Source organism: Ictidomys tridecemlineatus, chromosome 6, assembly GCF_052094955.1.
Source record: "Ictidomys tridecemlineatus isolate mIctTri1 chromosome 6, mIctTri1.hap1, whole genome shotgun sequence".
In the NCBI taxonomy this organism is placed as follows: Eukaryota; Metazoa; Chordata; class Mammalia; order Rodentia; family Sciuridae; genus Ictidomys; species Ictidomys tridecemlineatus.
In genome coordinates, this window is record NC_135482.1 from 8,890,578 (window position 1) to 8,911,148 (window position 20,571).

At 54.6% G+C, this 20,571-nt stretch overlaps 1 long non-coding RNA gene across 4 annotated transcripts; it reads right to left on the reverse strand.

The window, feature by feature from the left end:
• Positions 1 to 12,756: 12,756 nt before the first annotated feature.
• LOC144378514 (uncharacterized) lies at positions 12,757 to 20,301 on the reverse strand. Of its 4 annotated transcripts, none has more exons than XR_013440259.1 (5): positions 19,416 to 20,301; positions 19,161 to 19,365; positions 13,845 to 17,530; positions 13,397 to 13,579; positions 12,757 to 13,030 (listed from the first exon to the last, which is right to left on the reverse strand). It is a non-coding gene; the product is annotated as an uncharacterized LOC144378514 (long non-coding RNA). The 4 variants fall into 4 exon arrangements; XR_013440258.1 differs by having other exon boundaries at positions 13,845 to 14,939; positions 15,049 to 17,530; positions 19,161 to 20,301; XR_013440257.1 differs by having other exon boundaries at positions 13,845 to 14,054; positions 14,195 to 17,530; positions 19,161 to 20,300.
• Between the last annotated feature and the right edge of the window lie 270 nt (positions 20,302 to 20,571).

Below are 20,571 nucleotides of genomic sequence, written 5' to 3' on the forward strand. Positions count from 1 at the left end.
AAACTCAGGCAGGGCCAGAGCCCCCAGTGTGGTTTCTCCCCGGCTCACTCAGGCGGCCACTGGCTGCAACGTCAGTTCCAAGGTGATGTTGCCTGGGCTCCGCGTCTCCCCCAGGGACCTCTCCTCCCCACATTCCTTCTGGCATCTGGGAGGCTTCAGGAGGCGGAAGCTGCAAGGGCTCCGAGGCCCAGACTTGAACTTGTAGAGTGACGCTTCCCATGGGTCCCCTCGGCCTGTCCAGGACCCCAGGCCAAGGCAGGTGCAAAGGGTGGGAGACCGCATGAGGGCAGGAGGGCGCGGCCTGGCGCCTGGGGGGGACCCTTTGAAGGTTGAAGGCGTCCTTGGGCTGTCACTATTCCACATGCCTGTGACTGGGAAGGACCGATGCTCCGATGTCCTCAGACCTGGAACACTCCCCGTAGATCCAGCTGTCCCTTCTGGCAAGAGGCCAGGCCGTGGGTGGGGAAGGGTCCTCTGAAGGCCTGCCCTCACAGGGCACCGTGGGAGCCCTTCAGGGTCCCTCCCCCAATCTCTCACCTGCTTGCCAGCTGCTCAGACACTGTGGCAATTGCTCCTTTGAGGCTCCCTGGTCACAGCAAGGTGAGCCGTGGGGACACAGCAGGGGCAGGCTAAGCAGGAGCCAGGACTTTCTGGAGTGCCTGGGGGAGCGCCGGGGTGGGGAGCGCGGCTGCAGGGAGGATGCTGCTCTCTGCAAGCTGCCTGCTGGCTCAGCTCTGCTGGCTCGCTGACTCACCTTCCCTCTCCCACCTGTTCCCCTTCACAGCCCTCCCACCTGCCTCGCCTCTCCTCCCCTCTGCAGCTCGTGCAGCAGATCCCATCTCTCCTTCCACTCTGGGCTCCCGCCGTGGATCACTGAGTCTGGGGGTGGGCGAAGCTCAGATATCCCAGAGCTTCTTTGAATCACGCGAAAGGCCAACTGCAGGGGACTCAGGGTGCCCAGGCCCTCCCCACCCCAGTCGGTGCAGACTCCCTGCAGAGTCAGGAGCCGGCCACACCCGCCCTGCCACCCCACTCAGTCACAGCCCCAGGGGAGAGTGGTGGGTGGCAGGGAGCAGGAAGGGGGCACAGGTGGAGAAAAGGGAGGCGAGGTGGGGGCTGAGAGGAAGAGGTGTGGTCCCAGGGAAGCAGCAGCCTCACCCCCTCCTCACCCTGCCCCCCCTTCCTGAAAGCCACCCTTCAGCACCCGCCCTGCAAGTTGCCCGAGGCTTCCCGAGTGCTTCCAGAAAACCCATTTTCCTTTGGACTTAAATGGCTTAAAGAGAAATCCGAGAACATAGGTGGCGTTCAACTCGGCAATTTCCCGGGCCCACTTCACTCCCTGAAGTGAAGTCGAGTGAAGTCCCTGTCAGTCCAGTCCTTTCTTAGATCACGGGGCTGTGATCCGGCCCTCCTCCCTGTGTGGCTTTGCTCACGGCCACGTGTTCCCGAGGCTGACCTTTCTGGGTATCCATGGATTCTAGTTTCCATTTTTAATGCTGCATGAGGAGCCCGCGGGCGGCCCACACCTGTAATCCCAGTGGTGCGGGAGGCTGAGGCAGGAGGATTGTGTGTTCAAAGCCAGTCTCAGCAAGGCCCTGAGAAACTCAGCAAGACCCTGTCCCTGTCTCAAAATATTTTTTTTTTTTTTTTTTTTTTTTTTTAAAGAGAGAGTGAGAGAGAGGGGCACAGAGAGAGAGAGAGAGAGAGAATTTTAACATTTATTTATCTTTTCTTAGTTCTCGGTGGACACAACATCTTTGTTGGTATGTGGTGCTGCTGAGGATCGAACCCGGGCCGCACGCATGCTAGGCGAGCGCGCTACCGCTTGAGCCACATCCCCAGCCCCCTGTCTCAAAATATTGAAAAGGTCTGGGGATGTGGCTCAGTGGTTAAGCGTCCATGGGTTCAAAACCGGGTACAAAAGAAAAGACCGCCTTGGATTCTGAAACTCGTCATGCTCCCTGGGCCTTTGCACATGAGGGAGACAGCCCCCCTTTGGGGGAAACTGAGGCCTGGAGCAAGGCAGCCTGGAGCCAGCTCTCCCGACTCCCAGGCCAGTGCCTTTCCCTCTCCTGGACACAAGCCTGCTACATGTTTGGGGACCCATGGCTAGATCAAAATGTGGGTCGCTTGTTTAAAAAGGAAGAAGCAGTACATCGAGGCCACTAAAACATGGAGCCTTTCCTTTCTTGCAATTTCTTCCTCTGCTTGTGTCGCCCCTGCATTGCCCCATGGAAATTCACTTACAAAACCCAAGTTCAAAGACAAAAGTAAGAACTTCAAGGCAAAGTTTGCAGAGCATGAGACCAAGCCAGTCCCTCCCCTGGAGCTGGCCCTGTGCTGAGTTCCACTGGCCTCATGCTTCGCCCACAGAGGAGCGAGAATTCTGATTCATGTGGTGATGCGCATCTCTGTGCAGTCTTTTTTTTTTTTTTTTTTTCTTCCTGTGGCCGTTTGCTTAGGGTCAGTACTCAGTGAAAGAGCAGACAGAATTCCGGGCAATGTTTGCTAGAAGGCAAAGCCTCAGAATCCAAATCCTTCCACAAACCCTGGCACAGTGGCACACACCTGTAATCCCAGCAGCTCAGGAGGCTGAGGCAGGAGGATCTCGAGTTTGAGGCCAGCTTCAGCAATTTAGGGAGACCCTAAAATAACTTAGAAAGACCCTGTCTCAAAATAAAAAATAAAAGGGCAAGGGATGTGGCTTAGTAGTTAAGCAGCCCTGGGTTCAATCCCCAGTACCAAAATAACTAAATCAATAAATAGATAAATTAATTAAATAGATTCTTCCACAAACAGGCTAAACCTTAAAAAGTTGGGAAGGGATGAAGTTCAAAGCCAGGCTTCCCTCAGAGTTTCCCAGGGGGTTTCCAGTAGGAGATTGAGAGCAGGTAAGGAAGGACAGGATGCCAGGCAGCAGTGTACACTGATGGCCCCAGGGCATGGAGCCAATCCACCGGGCACTTCCTTGACTAGTACAGAGAGGAAAGATCCTGGGTGTGAAAGCCTGAGGTTTGGATTCTGCCTTTGCCACTCACTAGCTGTGTGACTTTGGGCAGGTTAATTCATGTCTCTGAGCCTGCGTCTTTATTCACAAAAAAAAAAAAAAAGAAGAGCCATTCATATATCTATCCTACATGCCTGTCATGAGAATGAATGAGATCTTGGATGTGACCAGATGTCAGGCACATTATTGGATTAAAATAAATGTGAACTGCCTTCTGGAAAGAATTTTGACTGGCTTTCAATATGGATACTTAGCTCTCAGTACTGAGGACTGGGAGGCAAGAGAAAGAGCTGTTTTTGTGGTACCGGAGACCCACCCCTCAGCCTGGTAGTGCCACTTAAGTGCTCTATCACTGAGCCACCTCCCCAACCCTTTTTATTTTGTTTGAAACAGGGTCTCTGCTAAGTTAATGAACCTTGAACTTGTGGTCTTTCTGCCTCAGCCTCCCAGATCCTCCAGGGTCACGCTGTGTGCCCTGTACCCAGCCTAGAGCTTCGTTTTTGATTCACTGAGTGTACCCAGGTCATCTCGGCCCTCCTCTGGGCTTCCTTTCCACCATCTTCGAATGTAGGAGGTTAGACCTCATGACCCCCAGGGTCCTGCATGTTGGGAGACCTAGGGTTCTGTCCCTGTGTCCCTCAGAAGATGGTGGGAGGTCTGGGGGGGAGCGTGGGGCAGGACAGAAATTTCACTTGGTAAAATTGGCCCAGTGTATCTTTGCCCCCTCCCCAAGCTCCAGCGACCTCCAGGGACACCCCTACTCATTTCTGACTGCCTCAGATCCCGCATAGAATTCCCAAGGAGGCCCTCATGGGAAGCCCCAACCAAAAGTATTTGCCTGGAGCTGGTGGTCAGCACATCCGTCCACCCGCCCTTCACAGACTCTAGGCTCCATCTTAGCCAAAAGGCCTGGAAGTGATTCGTGATAGATTCTAAGAGCGTCTCATTCATTCAACAAGTATCTGCTAAGCACCTACCGCGAGCAGGGCCTGTCCTACGAGCGGGGATCCAGTGATAAGCCAGCGATGCAGCTGGGACCTGGCCCCCAGTCCCCAGCCCTGGCCATGACTGGAGAGGAGTTTTGGGCTAGGAGTCCAGGCCTGCCCCTGCTTGGGACCATGGACAAACCCTGCCACTGCTGCCCAGACCTCGGACAGCAGCCAGTGTTCCTGGGTCACGGTCACCAGGCTGCCCGCTGGGGCTGCAGGAGCCATGGCAACAGCACAGCCCTGCTGGATGGAGTGAGAGGAAGGCCTGGGGACCCCGAGGAGGACAGGCCCTGGGTAGTGGACTTGCAGACACACACCGCAGGGTGGCCCCAGGCCTCATTCAGAACCAGGCTCCTTGTCCCAGCCCCAAAGTTATCACCAGGGTCACCTGCTCCTGGGATGCAGCCCCTGGAATGGGGTCTGGAGGCAGCAGTGGCCAGCTGGGTGGCCCTGGGGCTCCCTGCCCAGCAGAGCCAAGGACAGCTCCCCCTCCCCTCCTGGTCCCTGTCCAGGCCCGTCCGAGCCCCTTCTTCTCCCCCCTCCTGGGCCTCTGTCAATACCAGGTCTGGGGACCAAAGGCGAGTCCATGGAGGGGTGAGGGGCCAGGGGAGGGGACAGCGTTGTGAGGCTGGAGCAGCTGAGGGAGAGAGGGGAGGGAAGAGGAGACAGGAAGAGAGACAAGGCAGAGAGAGGGGCCGGAAGGGGAGAGGGACCCAGAGCAAGTCAGAGAGGCGAGGGAGACTCAGCAGCCTAACGTGAGGGACAGAGGCACTGGCCACCAGGGGTGGGGAGCCGAGGCGCCTTGGCTGGGACCATGCAGTCGTGCAGGGGAAACGGTGGCCTCCCACCCACTCCAAGGCCTGGTGTGTCTCTGGGGAGGCAGCTGACGCTCCTGGGGCTCCAGAACACAGCTCCCCAGGGGGCAGACAAGAGGGGCCTGGGGCTGAGTGAGGGCGTCCCTGAGGAGAGTGGTGGTGTCCCTGGGGAAATCCAGAGGAGGCCGAAGGGAATGCAGGGTGGGGGACCGCCGGGCGGGGGGACCACCCGAGAGGTCTGCCCTGTGGGGTGGAGACAGGTGGCACCCCTGACCTGACTGTGAGTTCCTCCCCGGGACCCTCATCCCGTCACCCACCCACCCAGACTCTTGGGAGGTGGGAGGCCAGTCCAGCCTCCTTTCCACGGAACAGTCACAAGGCCCTCCCTTTCTGGGCCCCAAACCCCTGCCCTCTGATTTTTGAGGTCTGCTCTCACCCCGTCTTTACAGCCGAGAAGGCTCAGAGGGCCACCGTGTCTGACCCAAGGTCAAGTGGCAATCCTCGCTGGCCCTTCAGCCCTGAGCCGTGCAGACTCTGGCTGACCGTGGGGGGAGGCTGGGGAAGGGGTGCGCGGCCAGGGTGGGTGGGGGCGGTGCCGGGGAGTGGGGCCAGGCCGGCCAGCAGGATGTCAGGTGAAGGCCGCAGGGAGCCCAGGGCCATCCAGGAGTGAGTGACAGAGGTGGCATTCAGGAAGCCGCATGTGGCAGCTGAGTGGGCTGGAGTTGGGGAGCCAGTGGGGGGGCTGCAGACCAGGGCGGGCAGAGTGGCAGCCGGATGGGACCCAGCCATCCTGTAGCCTCCAACAACCCCCAAGTCTCAGGGACAACTGAAGAGGACAGGGACAGGAGGGGCAGCCTTCTGGGCTCGGGAGAGACAGGCAGGACCCGGGAAGCTGCCAGAGGGGCCCCAAGTGGGGGAGGCACAGGACAGACTAATGACAGGGAAGAGGAAGGGACAGTGGCTCCAGTCCTCTCCTGACAGGTGAGAGGAGGGAGGCCATGGGCCATTGAGCAGGAAGGAAGAACCTGCTGTGAGGGGACAGGCTATTTATGGCCCAGGCTCTGCAGGGAAGGAGTGAGGGGCCCCAAATGACCCTGCCACCCACTGGCAGCCAAGGACCCCGGCTGGTGGGGGGGCAGTGAAGAGAAATCAGGCTTCAGCAGAGGAATGCGCAGGCCCAGCCACCCAGGGAGGACGGGGCAGAGTGGGCAGGGCTCCAGGCCCAGGCCCAGGCCACCCTCCTCTCAGGGAGTCGGGGGCAAGCTACTCTCCCCTCCCCCCCTTCCATCATTAAAATGGAACCACCCTGGGGGGGAGCTGGGGTTGTGGCCCAGCGGTAGAGCGCTCACCTCGCACATGCAAGGCCCTGGGTTCCATCCTCAGCACCATGTAAAGATAAATAAGTGAAGGGCTGGGGATGTGGCTCAAGCGGTAGCATGCTCCCCTGGCATGTGTGCAGCCCGGGTTCGATCCTCAGCACCACATACCAACAAAAGATGTTGTGTCCGCCGAGAACTAAAAAATAAATATTAAAAACTCTCTCTCTCTCTCTCTCTCTCTCCTCTCTCACTCTCTTTAAAAAAATAAATAAATAAGTGAAATAAAGGTGCTGTGTCCAACTACAACTAAAAAATAAATATTAAAAAAATGGAACCACCTCTTCCAGAGGGACGGTGACAGGTGCAAAGTGGCCTCTGCATTCCTCTTCTCCCCTGGCCTCAGGAGTCCTCCCTGAGGGCCTTGGAAAGTGGGTTTGCTGGGAAAGGCAGGCTCAGAAGCTCCTCTGCTGTCCTGGCTACCCCAGCTCCCTGTCAGCTCCCAGGGGACATGTCACAAAGCCTCAGAGCTGAATGGGTCCTTTGGGCCTGACCCCATCTCAAGTTCAGATGGGGAGGCTGAGGCCCAGAGGGGGAAGGGCCCACTGCAGGGACTCGGGTGCCCACTGAGGCCTGTCCTGCACCTGACTTGGCCTTGACCGTCTGTGAGACCAGGATGCTGAGGGCCTCTTGCCAGGGTAGGGCCCAGGGCTCACCCAGCGGCTGTGCACAGAGGGCTGGAACCCAGCAGGTGCGCAGGTTCCTTCTGCTTGCTGAGGTCACAGCTGCTGTGGCCAGGAGCCAGCTTGGGCTTCAAGGAGACCTGGGTCGAATCCTGGCCCTGCCTGCCGCTCACTGCTGAGTGACTCTGGAACCTCGCCTGCCCCTCTGTCAGATAGGGGGAGCCTCCGCGACCTCCTTTTGGGGTGGTTGTGAAATGGAGTGAGGCAGCCGCAGCATCAGCCCCAGACCTCCAGCGGCCTGGGCTGCTCTGTCCTCTCCCATACCACGGCCTGCACCCCGCCTCGCACCCCCCATCAGAACCCACACGACGCGCTCCCAGAGCCCTGGGCCCTACCCTGGGTTGAAATCATGGGGGTGTCCCCTCCCCAGGGAAGTCCAGCCCGGACACTTGTTTCTAAGAACTCTCCTCCGGCCTCCACCAGCCCTGTGGCCCGGGATCCCTATGCGCTCCCCGGGGTCGCTGTCCCACAGCGCCGCCCCGTGGCGGCCCCGGGAAGGCAGGAGAACGGAGCTGGCCCGGGACCCCGGGCTCTGGGCTGCAGCCTCGCTGGGCCGGTCTCCGCCCGCCCACAGACCCGCCCGCCTCCGGGCCTCTGCACCCCGCTGTCCAGGCTCCGGGCGGGACCCCTCAGGCCCATTTTGCAGGCGCGGAGCCTCTGAACGCAAAGGGACTTCCAAGGTCACGCCTTGCAAGTGCTGGGACTCAGAGAGGAGTTGCAGGTGGATTTGCAGACATTCAACCAAAGAGCATTTTTCAGACATTATTCAACCCCGTATTTCCCCCAGGGTCCCCCGACCCCGCGCCCCCCCACCCGGGCTGTGCTGCCCAAGGCAGAAACCACAACCCTTCTGAGCACTCAGCTGGTGTAATTGAGAGAGCTGTACCTTAGAAACACCCCTGGATTGGCAGACAAAAAAGAATGCAAAATGTCTTATTAATAAACTTTAATTATCGGTTACATTGTTTAAATGACAATATTTCAGATACAGTGAAAGTATATAATTAAAATTAATTTCACTTTTTTTTTTCCCTTTGCAGTGCTGGGGATCAAACGTTTGCTAGGCAAGGGCTCCACCACGGAGCTACATCCCCAGCCATTTTCACTCTTTTATATATTGCTAGAAATTTTAAATTGCCATGTGAGGATCATTTCTGTGGTGCACATATTTTTATAGAACATCACTGGACCAAAAAGACAAGAGATGCCATTCCTAGCCCCACCTTGACCCTGGCATCCTGTCAGGGATGCACCAGGCCCAAGTGTTCAGAAGCTTTTTTAAAGGAATCTGAAGACCACCAAAATCTGAGATTTAAACTGCAGAAATCTCTCTGGCTTGGTCACCATTATAATTCTTAGGATCTTGCATGGGACCTGGCACTGAGTAGGTGCTCATTAAATACTTGTCCAGTGAATTATCTCATTCAATGTTTATCGTAGGTAAGTAATGGAACTAATGGAGCCCGTATGTGTTAAAAATAATAACTTATAGGGGTCTGTGCACCTGCTCAAAACCCCAAATTTGACTTGTATGTACTAAAAGAAAGATGTCCCATTATATGGCTATTTTAAAGACATTTAAAATTTGTACTTTTAAAAAATATTTTTATTTAGTTGTTGATGGACCTTGATTTTATTTACTTATATGTGGTGCTGAGAAGCGAACTCAGTGCCTCACACCTGCTAGGCAAGCGCTCTACCACTGAGCTACAACCCCAGCTCTGTACTCTTTTTTAAAGTTGACAAACAAAAATGGTACATATTGCCAGGTGTGGTGGCTCACACCTATAATTCCAGTGGCTTGGGATTACAGCCTGAGGCAGGAAGATGAAGAGTTCAAATCCTGCCTCAGCAAAATCAAGGCGCTAAGCAACTTAGTGAGACCCTGTCTCTAAGTAAAATACAAAATAGGGCTGGGGATGGGGCTCAGTGGCCAAGGGTTCCTGAGTTCAATCCCTGGTGCAAAAAACAAAAAAGGGGTGGGTGTACATATTTATTGTGTACAACAGGTTGTTTTTGAAATCCGTAAACTCCATAGAATGATTACACTGAACAATTAACACGTATGTAACATCACATATATTTTTGTGCTGAGAACACTTTAGATGTACTCTCTTGGGGCTGGGGTTGGGGCTGAGCGGTAGAGCACTCACCTAGCACGTGCAAGGCCCTGGGTTTGATCCTCCGCACCACATAAAAATAAATAAACAAAATAAAGGTATTGTGTACAACTAAAAAATATTTTAAAAAAACCAAAAGATGTACTCTCTTAGCAATTGTCAAAAATATAGTACAGGGCTGGGGATGTGGCTCAAGCGGTAAAGCGCTCGCCTGGCATGCGTGCGGCCCAGGTTCGATCCTCAACACCACATACCAACAAAGATGTTGCGTCCACCAAAAATAAAATTAAAAAAAAAAAAAATATATATATATATATATAACATTGTTGTTGCAGTAGCCCATGCCAGCAACTGAGGAGGCTGAGGCAGGAGGATGGCAAGTTCCAGGCCAGCCTCAGCAGCTTAGCAAAGTGGCCCTAAGTGAATTAGCGAGATCCTGTTTGTTTGGTTTTATATATATATATATATATATACATTTAGTTGTAGTTGGACAAAATACCTTCATTTCATCCTTTTTGGTTTTTTAAAGGGGCTGAGGATTGAACCCAGCACCTTGCACATGCTAGGCCAGCGCTCTACTGCTAAGCCACAGGCCCAGCCTTGTGAGATCCTGTTAAGAAATTAAAAAAAAAAAAATTAAAATACTGGGGGATGTAGGTCAGTGGTAGAGTGCCCTTGGGTTCATTCCCGGTACAAATATATAGAGATGATACACTGATGACACATTGTTATTAACAATATTATACAAGAGAATACCTGAACGTGTTCCTGGTCTGACATTTTGTATCCATTGACCAACATCTCCTGCCTGCCGCCTCTGCCCCGCCCCGGGTAACTCTGTTCTGTGCTGCTCTGAGTTCAACAAACAAATGAGACGGGTTGGTTTCTGTCTTTTTGTAGCTGGTTTATTTCACTTGACACAGTGTCCTCCAGGTTCAGGTGTGTTGTCACAAATAGCAGCATGTCTCTCTTTTTTAAAGGCTAAATCCTATTCCGTGGTGTAGCTGGACCTTAGGATTCCAAATCCTGGCTACTGTGGTAACACTGCAGTAAACTCAGGGCTTAGGGTCGTGGGCACAGTGATCTCATTCCCATGGCTCTGCCGGGTGTGAGACCGTCACAGCCTCTCCAGCATATATTGTCCAGTATATGTTGTTAAAGGTCATTATATTTATAATTTCATTAAAGACACTTTTGTATAAGGGACAAAATTACTTGATTTTTTTCAATGAACAAGTTGTAAGGAAAACGAGAGGCAGAGGAGGAACCTCTAGATTCACTGAGATTTAAGATTAAGGTGCCATCTATTCACTTTATCCACATCTTGTCTCTAAACAACAAACTGAAAGATGATGTTTGATGACATTAGGGAATTATAGAATGGTAATAGTATAGATTTTTTTTCCCCAATAGTATAGATTGAACCCAGAAGCCCTCTACCACACAGCTATGTTCCCAGCCCTATTTTATTTTTTATTTTGAGATGGGGTCTTGCTAAATTGCTGAGGCTGACCTCAAACTTTTGATCCTCTTGTCTCAGCCTCCTGAGGCCCTGGGATTACAGGTGTGTACCACTGCCCCCCAGGAAGAGTTTTTTTTTTTTTTAAGAGGATACATATTCAGATATTTAGGGATTAATTTATATGACATGAGATTGGCTTGAAATTAACAGGGGAGGAAGAGCAGTGGGAATAAATATGTTGACTTGGTATATGTCTAAGATGGCTGATGGATACTTGAAGATTCATTTTCTATTATTCTGTACTTCTGTATATGTTTAAAAGTTTCCATAATAAAAATATTTTAAAATAAGAAATTGAGTCACCTCTCGCAAAGGCCAACTGGAAATTTGGAAGTGATTGACTCAGATAAGAAGAGGGGGAGGCAATAAAATGTCCTTCTTTGTCTGGAAAAACATCAAAATCAAAAGATTTGTCATTATATTAATGTCAGACACACTAGGGTTCAAGGCAAAAGCACTATTAGAACAGAAAAAGACTATGGAACTCCAGGAAGATGCAGCAGGTCTAAACTCTTATACACCTGATAACATTACCTTAAAACGTAAAAAGCAAAACAAGGAGAAATTAACAATTCCATTGTCATAATTAGAGGCTTTATCACACACTTTCAGTGACTGACACATCAAGAAGATGAAAGAACCACCAAGGATATAAAAGATATAAACAAAACAGATACTCAATATCATTAGTAATCAGGGAAATGCAAATTAGAGCCACAATGACTCGGAATCTTACTCCCACTAGTTTGGCAGACATTATGAAGTTGAACGGTGCCAGATTTGGCAAGGATATGGATCAGTGGGGACTCTCATCCACTCTGGGTGGGAGTGTGAATTGGTTCAATCTTCTCAGAAAATAATTTGGCCTTGCCTAATAAAGTTGAACATGTTGCAAACATGATAATTTAACAATTCTCATTTTAAACTCATTATTTAAAGAAACACAGATGTGACCAATCTGTAAAGAAAATCATAGAGGAAGGAGGAGGGGCCCAGGGGTGTGCTTCTGAGGTGCTGGCGATCTTTAGGGGTGGCGAGGACCTGGGTGTCCCCTGCTTTTCTTTAACTGTATGCCTTTGGAATGTATATCCTGCCCTAAAATGCTATGTCTGTGTGATTCGCCTATCACCCCTGTACATAAAAGCAAAAGAGTTCAGGGAGGAGACCCCAGACTGTTCACAGTGGCTCTTCCAAGAAAGCATTATTGGGGGAGAGGGGCAGAAAGGGAGGGGACTCATTTTAGATGTTTCCGGATTGCTGGAATGTTTTTACATAAGTATGTGGGGCTTGAGGAATTTTCTTTTATTATTACTTATTTTTAAAATTTGCGGGGTGCTCTGCTTTGAGATTCCTAACCACCCTCCACCATTTTTTTTTTCCCTTTCTTTTTTTGAGAAAATTGCCCGGGCTGGGCTGGCCTCAAACTTTCGATCCTCCTGCCACCTCAGCCTGCAGCGCTTCAAGGCTGACAGGCCTGCGCCCCTGTGCCAGCTGACTTGGGTGACTTTAAAGACCTAATTAAAGCAAGCAAAGCAAAACAAAAGCAAACCACATTAACCTGGGGAGGCGAGTGGAAATGCCCAACAGGCACTTGGTGTGATGGAGAGATGGGCTCCTTTTTGGTGGGTCACGTGACCTGCCCAGGGCTCCTCTGTAAAGCAGGCCCAATGGCGTCTGCCTGGTCTCATGGGGTCCGTGGCTGGCAGGTTGGCAAAGGGCCGGGATTCACAGGGAATGTTCAGAACATGGAAAGAAGGGACAAGTGTTCTGGGAATTCAGAGGAGGGGGTTGGGGGCTGCAACAAGGGACTGGAACAGACTTTCCTCTGTGGGCCTGGGGGACGGGGAGCAGGGAGCAGGGAGTGACATATCTGGCTGAGGGGAGGGAGTGTGTCCAGACCAGCCAGCTCTGGAGGGGCCAGATTTCCTGGGCATCCGGCAGAAGTGAGGACAGGGGATAACACAGGCTTTATTTGGAACTAGGGATGTCATGCAAATATATGCAAAAATAATGCAAATGAGCCTGGCTGAGTGGCCGGTAGGAAGGAAGACCCAGCTGGTGATTTTGTTCCCAAAGTGTGGTCCAGGACCACCTGTGACAGATCACCTGGGGAGCTCATCCTGGTCCCTGCCACCCCCAGACCTGCTGCTTCTATGCTTTTGGAGTCACAGCTCATGTCGGGGGAGCTCCCCAGGTGAGTATTTACTTCTGCATTCCTTTATTGAACACGCACATGGGAGCACATTATGATCATAACACATTGTGATCTGCGCACGTTGTGATAGAATGCAAACATTCAAACACAAAAGTAAGTCTCCCTTTGCCTTCTCCACCCCCACCCTCGAGCCAACCGCGGGTCCTTGTGTTCCCTTCTGGAAGCTCCTCTGCAGGGCCACTCAGCCTCTGATCTTTTAGCTCCACAGCATCTTAGAGTCTTAGGGTGATGCTCTGGGTCACTCAACACGGACACTGTCACTCCTGCTTGTCTTTGTTCGCTCACTCACAAATCAGTAGGAGCCTGCAGGATGCCAGGGCCATGCTGGTGAGAAAGGCTGCAGCCCTGGCCCCGGGAGGCGTGTGAGGATGACCTTGCATTTGCAAAGGGCAGTGTGGTCTGGTGGTGAGAGCGGGGCTGCCTGGATTCCCAAGACTCTCCCTTCATCTCCCTGTCTCCGTCAGGTGTTGATGGCACCTGCTTCCCAGGGCGTGATGTTGTGACTCAAGATCTCATGAGCCACAGGAGAAGGGGAGCCTCTCCCTTCAATCAATGGGGGCTTCTTTCTGGAAGCCAAGGCCTGGCCTCAAGCAGAGGCCACGGGATGAGTGACCCTGAGGACACGGGGTGGGGGGGCCAGGGGAAGGGGAGGGGGAGTGTGCTCATCACCTGCCTGCTTCCTGGGCACCTGCCACTGGGTTTGGCGGTTTCATGCTTCAAAAAAATCTCATTCAGCCAGGCGCAATGACACTGTCATCCCAGCGGCTCAGGAGGTTGAGGCAGGAAGATCAGAGTTCAAAGCCAGCCTCAGCAACTTAGCGAGGTCCTCAGCAACTCAGGGAGGCCCTGTCCCTAAATAAATATTAAAAAGGGCTGGGGATGTGGCTCAGCGATTAAGTGTCCCTGGGTTCAACCCCAAGTACAAAAAAAAAAAAAAAATCTAATTGACTCTTCCCACCCAGGGCCTGGGGGTGTGGAAGAGCTCTTGCCTGGCATTGAGGCCCTGGGCTCCATCCCACACCACAAAATGTAAATCAGTAAACTTAGATAACACCTCCCAACCCTTTGGGAGACAAGTATTTCTGAAACTGAGGCTCAGAGAGGTAAAGTGACTTACTCAAGGCCACCCAGGGAATCAGTCTCCAGGGGAGACCTGAGTTTGCCTGTCCTCTTCTTGGCTTCCTGTCACCTCCCAGGGCATGGGCTGGGACGGCTCAACTTTCCTTTCAGCTTCGACACTCATGGCTGGCTAATCCTCTTCTCTGACCTTGGTGAGCTCATCTGTTAAGTGGGGCTTGGCTGGCCACCAAGCAGCCTCGGAGGAAACCTGTCCCCAAGAGCACCTTCGCCTCTAGCTCTTCCTGCCTGCGCCCCTGGATTTCCCACCACCCTCCCGCTCAGGGGCTCCCCTGCAGGGACCCTCTGATCCCACAGCCCCATTTCCTGGACCTCAGCCCTTGGAATCACCCTTCTCTGCCTGCACATGCAGTCCTGTTAGCGTCCCTCGCCAAAATGCCCCAGCTGGCACTGGTCCCTCCAGGGCTTGGTCTCCAGAGCCCTCCCACTGCTGGCTCAGCTCCGAGAGGTCCACTGCAGAACAGGGACCGCAGCAGGTGCTGGCGGGAGGCGCTGAGCCCCCTGGCTAGCTCTGGCTGAGAATCCACGGAGTCTGCGAAGGTCACTTCCAAATCCACACCAAGCTGCCAGAGGAGCCAGGCCCCAGTGTCACCGCCGACTCACTCGGTTCCTTCCAGGAGGAACACCGCCTGGACTGCGGCAGCAGCTTGTCTCCTACCAAAGAGGAAAGACAGGGCCCAGCCAGCAGTGGGCTCAGAAGACACCTGCTGTGTGGAAAGTGTGCCTAGAACCCTGGCCACTCCCTCCCCGAGTGGGGAAGGGAGATGGAGCCGCCTGCAGCTTCCTGCCTTCTCACCCCACCGTCTCTTCTGTGGACACACCTGTGTGCTCTAAACTATTTTTACATAATGGTTGAAAACTCGCTTTTAACTTAAACAGTTTTATTTTAAGGACTGGGGGATGTAGCTCAGTGGTACAATACTTGTGGGTTGGATTCCTGGCTTGAAAAAATAAAAAAATCCAGGCGTGGTGGCACGTGCCTGAAATCCCAGCAAGTCAAGACTGAGGCAGGAGGATTGCTAGTTTGAGGCCAGCTTCAGTCACTTAAAGAGGCCCTCAGCAATTTAGTGAGGACCTTTTTCAAAAAAAAAAAAAAAAAAGGGCTGGGGATGTGGCTCAGTGGTCAAGTGCCCCAGTGCCCCTCCCTCCACAAAAAGAAAAGAAGGATTTTATCTTTATTTTACCGGGAAGCTTCCTATCACCAGCGGAAACCACTTCTCACTTGCCAGCTAGAAAAGATGGAAGTAAGTACAAGAAACTCAACCGGGCGTCCCCACTCCTGCCAGGTACCCCTACCATCAGCGTTGGCAAAGCCAGGGAGGTGAGAATGTCACAGGCTGAGCCTGTCTCCTGCCACCTCCGAGGGAGAAGGGCCGAGAATCAGGACGCGCCTCTTCCCGCCCAGTCCCTGGGCTGCAGGTGCCGGAGCCGTCCGGGAGGCGCAGTGTCCTCCGATTCCGGGCGGAGGCTGGGACAGTGCTCTAAACACCTTCCTAACGGGAGTCACGTGCCTGGAGGGGACAGGTAGGAGCGACCAGGTCCTGCTGAGCCAAAGGAAGTTGAGAGAGCGAAGGACGGCTGGGTCCCGCGCTCCCCAAGGCTGGCACCCCGGTCAGTTCCACAGCCCCCGTCCTGGCCGGGGTCCTGCAAGGCGGGGCTCCCCCAAACCTCGGGACCCCCTGCTCGAGTGACCCTGCCTGCCAGAGCGTCTCTAGTTTCCCGCTTGGAACTGAACGTGTCAGGTCACTTCTCTAGAGTTTCACGGAGGGTCTTCTCTCTGTCGCTGCCCCCACGTCCGCCCTGGACTTGGCACAGAGAGGCCGCCGCGCCCCGCGCGTCCAGGACCTGGGGACACAGCCGCGCCTGGCTGCAGTACCCGATGGCGCCACACGGGGGCAGCAGGCGCGCGCTGCCCCTGGCTCTGGCCGGCGCTGGGTCGGGGAGCTGAGGGCCGCGGACGCCTTGTGCCTGGGACCCCAGACAGGTCGCTTCACTCCGAAGCTTCAGCTTCCCCATCTGTCAGGTGGCCGAGGCTTTCTGTAAGGGCATTTGATATCCTGGAAGTCCCCGAGGGGCCCTCCTTGGCCTCCCAAGACCCTTTTTCAGACCCAGTGGTGACAAGTTGCTGGGGACAGAGGTGAGTCCCCTGAGGTCACAGGACTCCAGGCAGGGCTCTGGGTGGTGGAAACCCCTCTGTACAGATGGACAGACTGATCCCACAAAGGAAGGGGATCTGCCCATGCCCCATACCAAGGACAGTGCCGGCTGGCCCTGGGACCCCAGGTTCAGAGGGGGTCAGAGGCGGGGCCAGCACTTGAACCTCCCTCTCCCCAGGCCTGTCTACACCCCTGGACCGTCCCCTTCACACCTCAGGGCAGAGGGATGCCGGCTGAGCTCTGCCCTGGCCCTGACCTGAATGAAGTCCCTACCTCCCTGGGTGCTCCCGCCACAAGGCCACCCTGTGCCCACTTACAGATAGGGTGGCGCCTGCTGAGCAGACTGGACTCTGACTCCCCAGGTCAGAGTGGCCTGAGGTGTGACTGTCTCTTGGGCAGGGCCTCAAGGGCTGCTCACCTACGTGGCTTCAGAGCCAGAGGGTGGCAAGGGAGATTTCCTGGGTGACCTGGGCAAGTCAAGGGACCCCACGTGCCTCCGCTTCCCCAGCCCTCCCCACTTAGCACATAAAGAAGGACCGAGGCGGGCCGTCCAGCGCACCGGGCAGCGAGTTACAGTGGCAGGTCGGGGTGGACCATGGGGCAGTCTGTGGGCAGCTTCCCCTGCTGGAAGGTAAGGCCCAGGGGCTAGAAGGCCCTTTGGTCTCTGGGACCTGGGGCCGAACAGTTGGGGAGTCAGGGAGCATTCTGGACCAGCCTTCCAGGCCCCCTAGGCTGGGGACAACCAGGGCTACCACTGTGAGCCTAAGGGCCTTGGGGGAGGGGCGGAGGGGCTGGGCAGGTGCCATGAGAGCCCCAACCCTCTCCCACCACCCTGCAGAGGGAGGAAAAGGCTGGCGCTGGCCTCCGGACACTGCCCAGGCTTAAGCGAGCCACCAGCCAGAGCCAGAGATTCTTCCTGCCCCTACCATGGGCTTCAGAGAGTTTCTCCTTTGGCCAGACTGAGCCTGTCCGTGGAAGCAGAGGCTGGGGAGGAGCCCTCGGGGGGCCACAGCCTGTTTGGGTTCTGGGCTGGGGGTGGGGGGCCCAGGGCTTGTAGCCTCTGCCTGACTCCTAGGGAGGCGCAGCGGGTCCTGGAGCAGGTGGTACCCAGGGAGGGAGGATCCATAGACGGAGGGGACTCCTGGGGGCTGGCGGCTGCAGGCCGGGAGGTGGTGGTTGACCGGGGCAGAGTCTCAGCGGGGCGTGACGGGAGTTCCCATGATCCATGGTGGAAAAGTTCGCACCTTAGAAATGGTTGAAAAATAACTTCCTGTGGTGTCTGTTGGTGTCTATTTTACCATGACTTGTAGATTACTTTCACTTAAAAAAAAATGAAGAAGAGAGGTCAGTGGGGGGTGATGGGAAAGACAGTAGAGTGAACGGGACAGAACTTTCTATGTCACATTTGAATGCGCCACCAGTGTGACTCCACACCATGTGCCACCGTAGACTGGGAAGCTCGACTCCACGCAGGTACCACAGGTCGAACACACTCCACCATCACGTATAACTAAAAAGAACAACAACAACAACAACAACAAACTTTTAAAAATGAAGGCATGATCAGGAATTGGGCCAATGGGACAGGAGAAGAAGATTCCCCAAAGTTGTAGAGGGGTGGGGAGTGTCTCCAAAAGCCAGGACAAGAAATGGGGACACAGAATGAGAAAGGGGCTGGTAGGCCCAGAGGCAGGGCATGGCCAGCACACCCTCATGTCCTCCTGCCCAGTCCCCACCTCCCAGCCCCTCAGACCCCACCCTGCCCACACAGCCGTACTAGACAAGACCCCGAATGCTCATGACACCTCTGAGCCACCGTACGTCAGGGAGTCAGAGTCCTGCAGTCCTGCGTCTGCCAGCTGTCACACACACACACACACACACACACACACACACACACACACACACCCCTGCCTGCCAGGAGACCCCCAGGTCTGGCCTCAGCTGACACTTTCTGTTACACCATGATCTTCAAAACTCTCTCCAGGGCTTTGGTCTGGGGTTCAAGGCACCTGACCTGCGGACCTCTCCTGTCACTCTTGAGGATCGCTGGGCCCCCACTCGGGCCAGATCCTGATGAGACCCTGCGGGCACCATGCCCACCTCCAGGAGTAGCCTGGCAGGACCCCTGCTACAGCCTAGATCCTTGCCCCACCTCCCAGCCCTTGGCCTCCGCCCTCCCTCTCTCTGGGAATGGCATCTCCCAGCCTTCAAGGTCAACCTTGCTCCCCCTCCTGAGTGCTTCCCGTGCAGCTGGTGGGGGCCCCTTCCCTGAAGTTCCCATGGTGACGAACTCCAGGCCCTCCCTGGTGTCGGTGCACAGTCCAGGATCAGCCAGAATCAGGGGCTCAGGGGCCCTGGGTCCTGCCCTGATTCAGATTTGCTGTGTGACCTCAGGTAAGTGCCTCTCTTCTCTGATCTTTGCTTACAACCTTCTAGGAAATGTGGCCTCCTGGGCAGTCATTCCTACGGGATGTGCTCTGTCACCAGGCAGCAAGAGCCAGGGCAGAAGGAGTCATGGAGGACTGTGACCCGAGGGTGGGACAGAGTCAGGTGACACTCACACAGATACCCGTCAGTGCTCAGCTGAGCCTGCCCCAACCTGCTGGAATGTCAGGGCGGGCCCGAGCTTGTCACCGCTGCCATCCCATCCCATCCCTTCCCATCCCATCCCATCAGCATCCAGGAGTTCAAAGCATTTCCTCTCTGGAGGCATGGCCAGGGCAGGCCTGCACTCCGGACACAACAGACTGGACAAAAGGAGCTTTCTGGACTCTCTGACCTTGACCCCCTCGAGGGGTGAGAGAGGAGAGAGAAGGGCCCCGCTCTACCGAGCGCCTGCTGTGTACTGGGCAGTGGGTTTCACCTCTGTGGGCTTCAAAGGCAGGATCCGTGTCCCCATTTCACAGGCAGAAAAAGGGAGGCTCCCAGGGTGGCAGACCTCGTCCTCCCAGACCCTCCTGCCACCTCCGGGCACAGCTGGCTGCCCCTCAGCAGCCTCCCCGCCCTGCCCCTCGCTGTGCAGTTGGGGGCATCTGGCCAGGAGTCCCGGGCATTCCTGGCATCCTGGGATCTGCCAGGGCCTGACTGAGTGTGTGCACATTCATGGCCTCCTCCCACGACTACCGGCCCCTCCTCACCTCCCAGGAGTGTGGGGAATCTTCTGTCACCCCATCTCCGCTCGGCCTCGTGCGTGCCCCGGGAGCCAGCCAGATCCTCCACCTTCCTGTCTTCCTGCTCCATCTCTTCCTGAGCCTGGATACCCGCTGGGTTCAGTCTCCTGCCCTCCAGGAGCCTGGAGTCCTGACATTCCCCATCCAGGGGCTGTGTGGTCTTGGGCCAGGCCTGCCCCTCTCTGAGCCAAGAGCCATTCAGCTGTGCAGAGGGAGAAGAACCTGCCCCTCTCTGAGCCAAGAGCCATTCAGCTGTGCAGAGGGAGAAGAACCAAGCTGAATGTCCTGTGGCCTTGGGATCAGAAGCTTAGGTCGGTCAAATTCACTCCTGTGGATGAGATCCCCTGCTCGAGGACAAGGTCTCTGCCAGGTGCTGGCAACCAGTAGATCCTGTCCCCAAAGACCTGAGCCCCGGATGGCAGCAGTCCTGAAAGCCACCTGGTGTGACCAGGAAGCGGGTGAGGGCCGCCGCGCACAGGAAGAAGCAGCCTTCCGCGAGATGAGCCAAGAGGTGGCGGGAGGCTCCGTCTCCCCTGGAAGCCCTGGAAAGGTCTAGAAAAACTTCAGAGAGAAAAGGAAAATGGAGTTTTGAAAGAAACACCATAATTCAATCCAAAAAAATACCCCATTAATCTTGACAAGGAACCAGTTAATCAAATCGAATTTCTTTCCAAATCCAGGCCTATTCAGAACCCAAGTTCTGCTAAATTTAAAGCAAACTCCCTAAATAATCCAGCGAATGGGCCAGTGGAGTCCAGTCCCTGGTAAATCTAGCCCCGGGCCATTCCAGTCCCGTGACCCCTCTCTCAATCGGCTTAAGCCAATTTTTTTTTTCTTTTAATAAAATGCAATTTAGGCAAACAATGGTCCACTTTGGTCAAATGACCAGAAAGTTTAGACTGAAGGGGCTGGCGCCAGTTAAACGAGAAATTCGTCACACCAGCCTGCCGGCTGGGGGGGCATGGTGTGGGGCCAGGCTGGTGGGGCGCCACGGATGGGAACTGCACAGAGCCCAGGTGCCAGGCTCCCACTGTGACCCTCAGTTTCTTCATCTGAATGAAGGAGAGGCAGCGATGGAGACCAAGCCAGGAACCTAGGGAAAGAGCCCTCCCCAGGCCACCAGAGCAGGTTTCCTGGCTTCCCAGCTTCCCCTGGCCCTCCCGCCCTCCTGCCCGCCTCCATTCTGGGCCTTGTAGGGGAGGAGCCAGCCGATTGCTGGCCCATCTGGTTTTCCTCCCTGTAAAACGGACCCTGAAATTCTTACTTTCAGTTTTCTTGGTCCTAGGGATTAAACCCAGAGGTGCTTAAGCACTTGAGCCACATCCTCAGCCCTTTTAAATATTTTATTTAGATACAGAGTCTCACTGAGTTGTTTAGG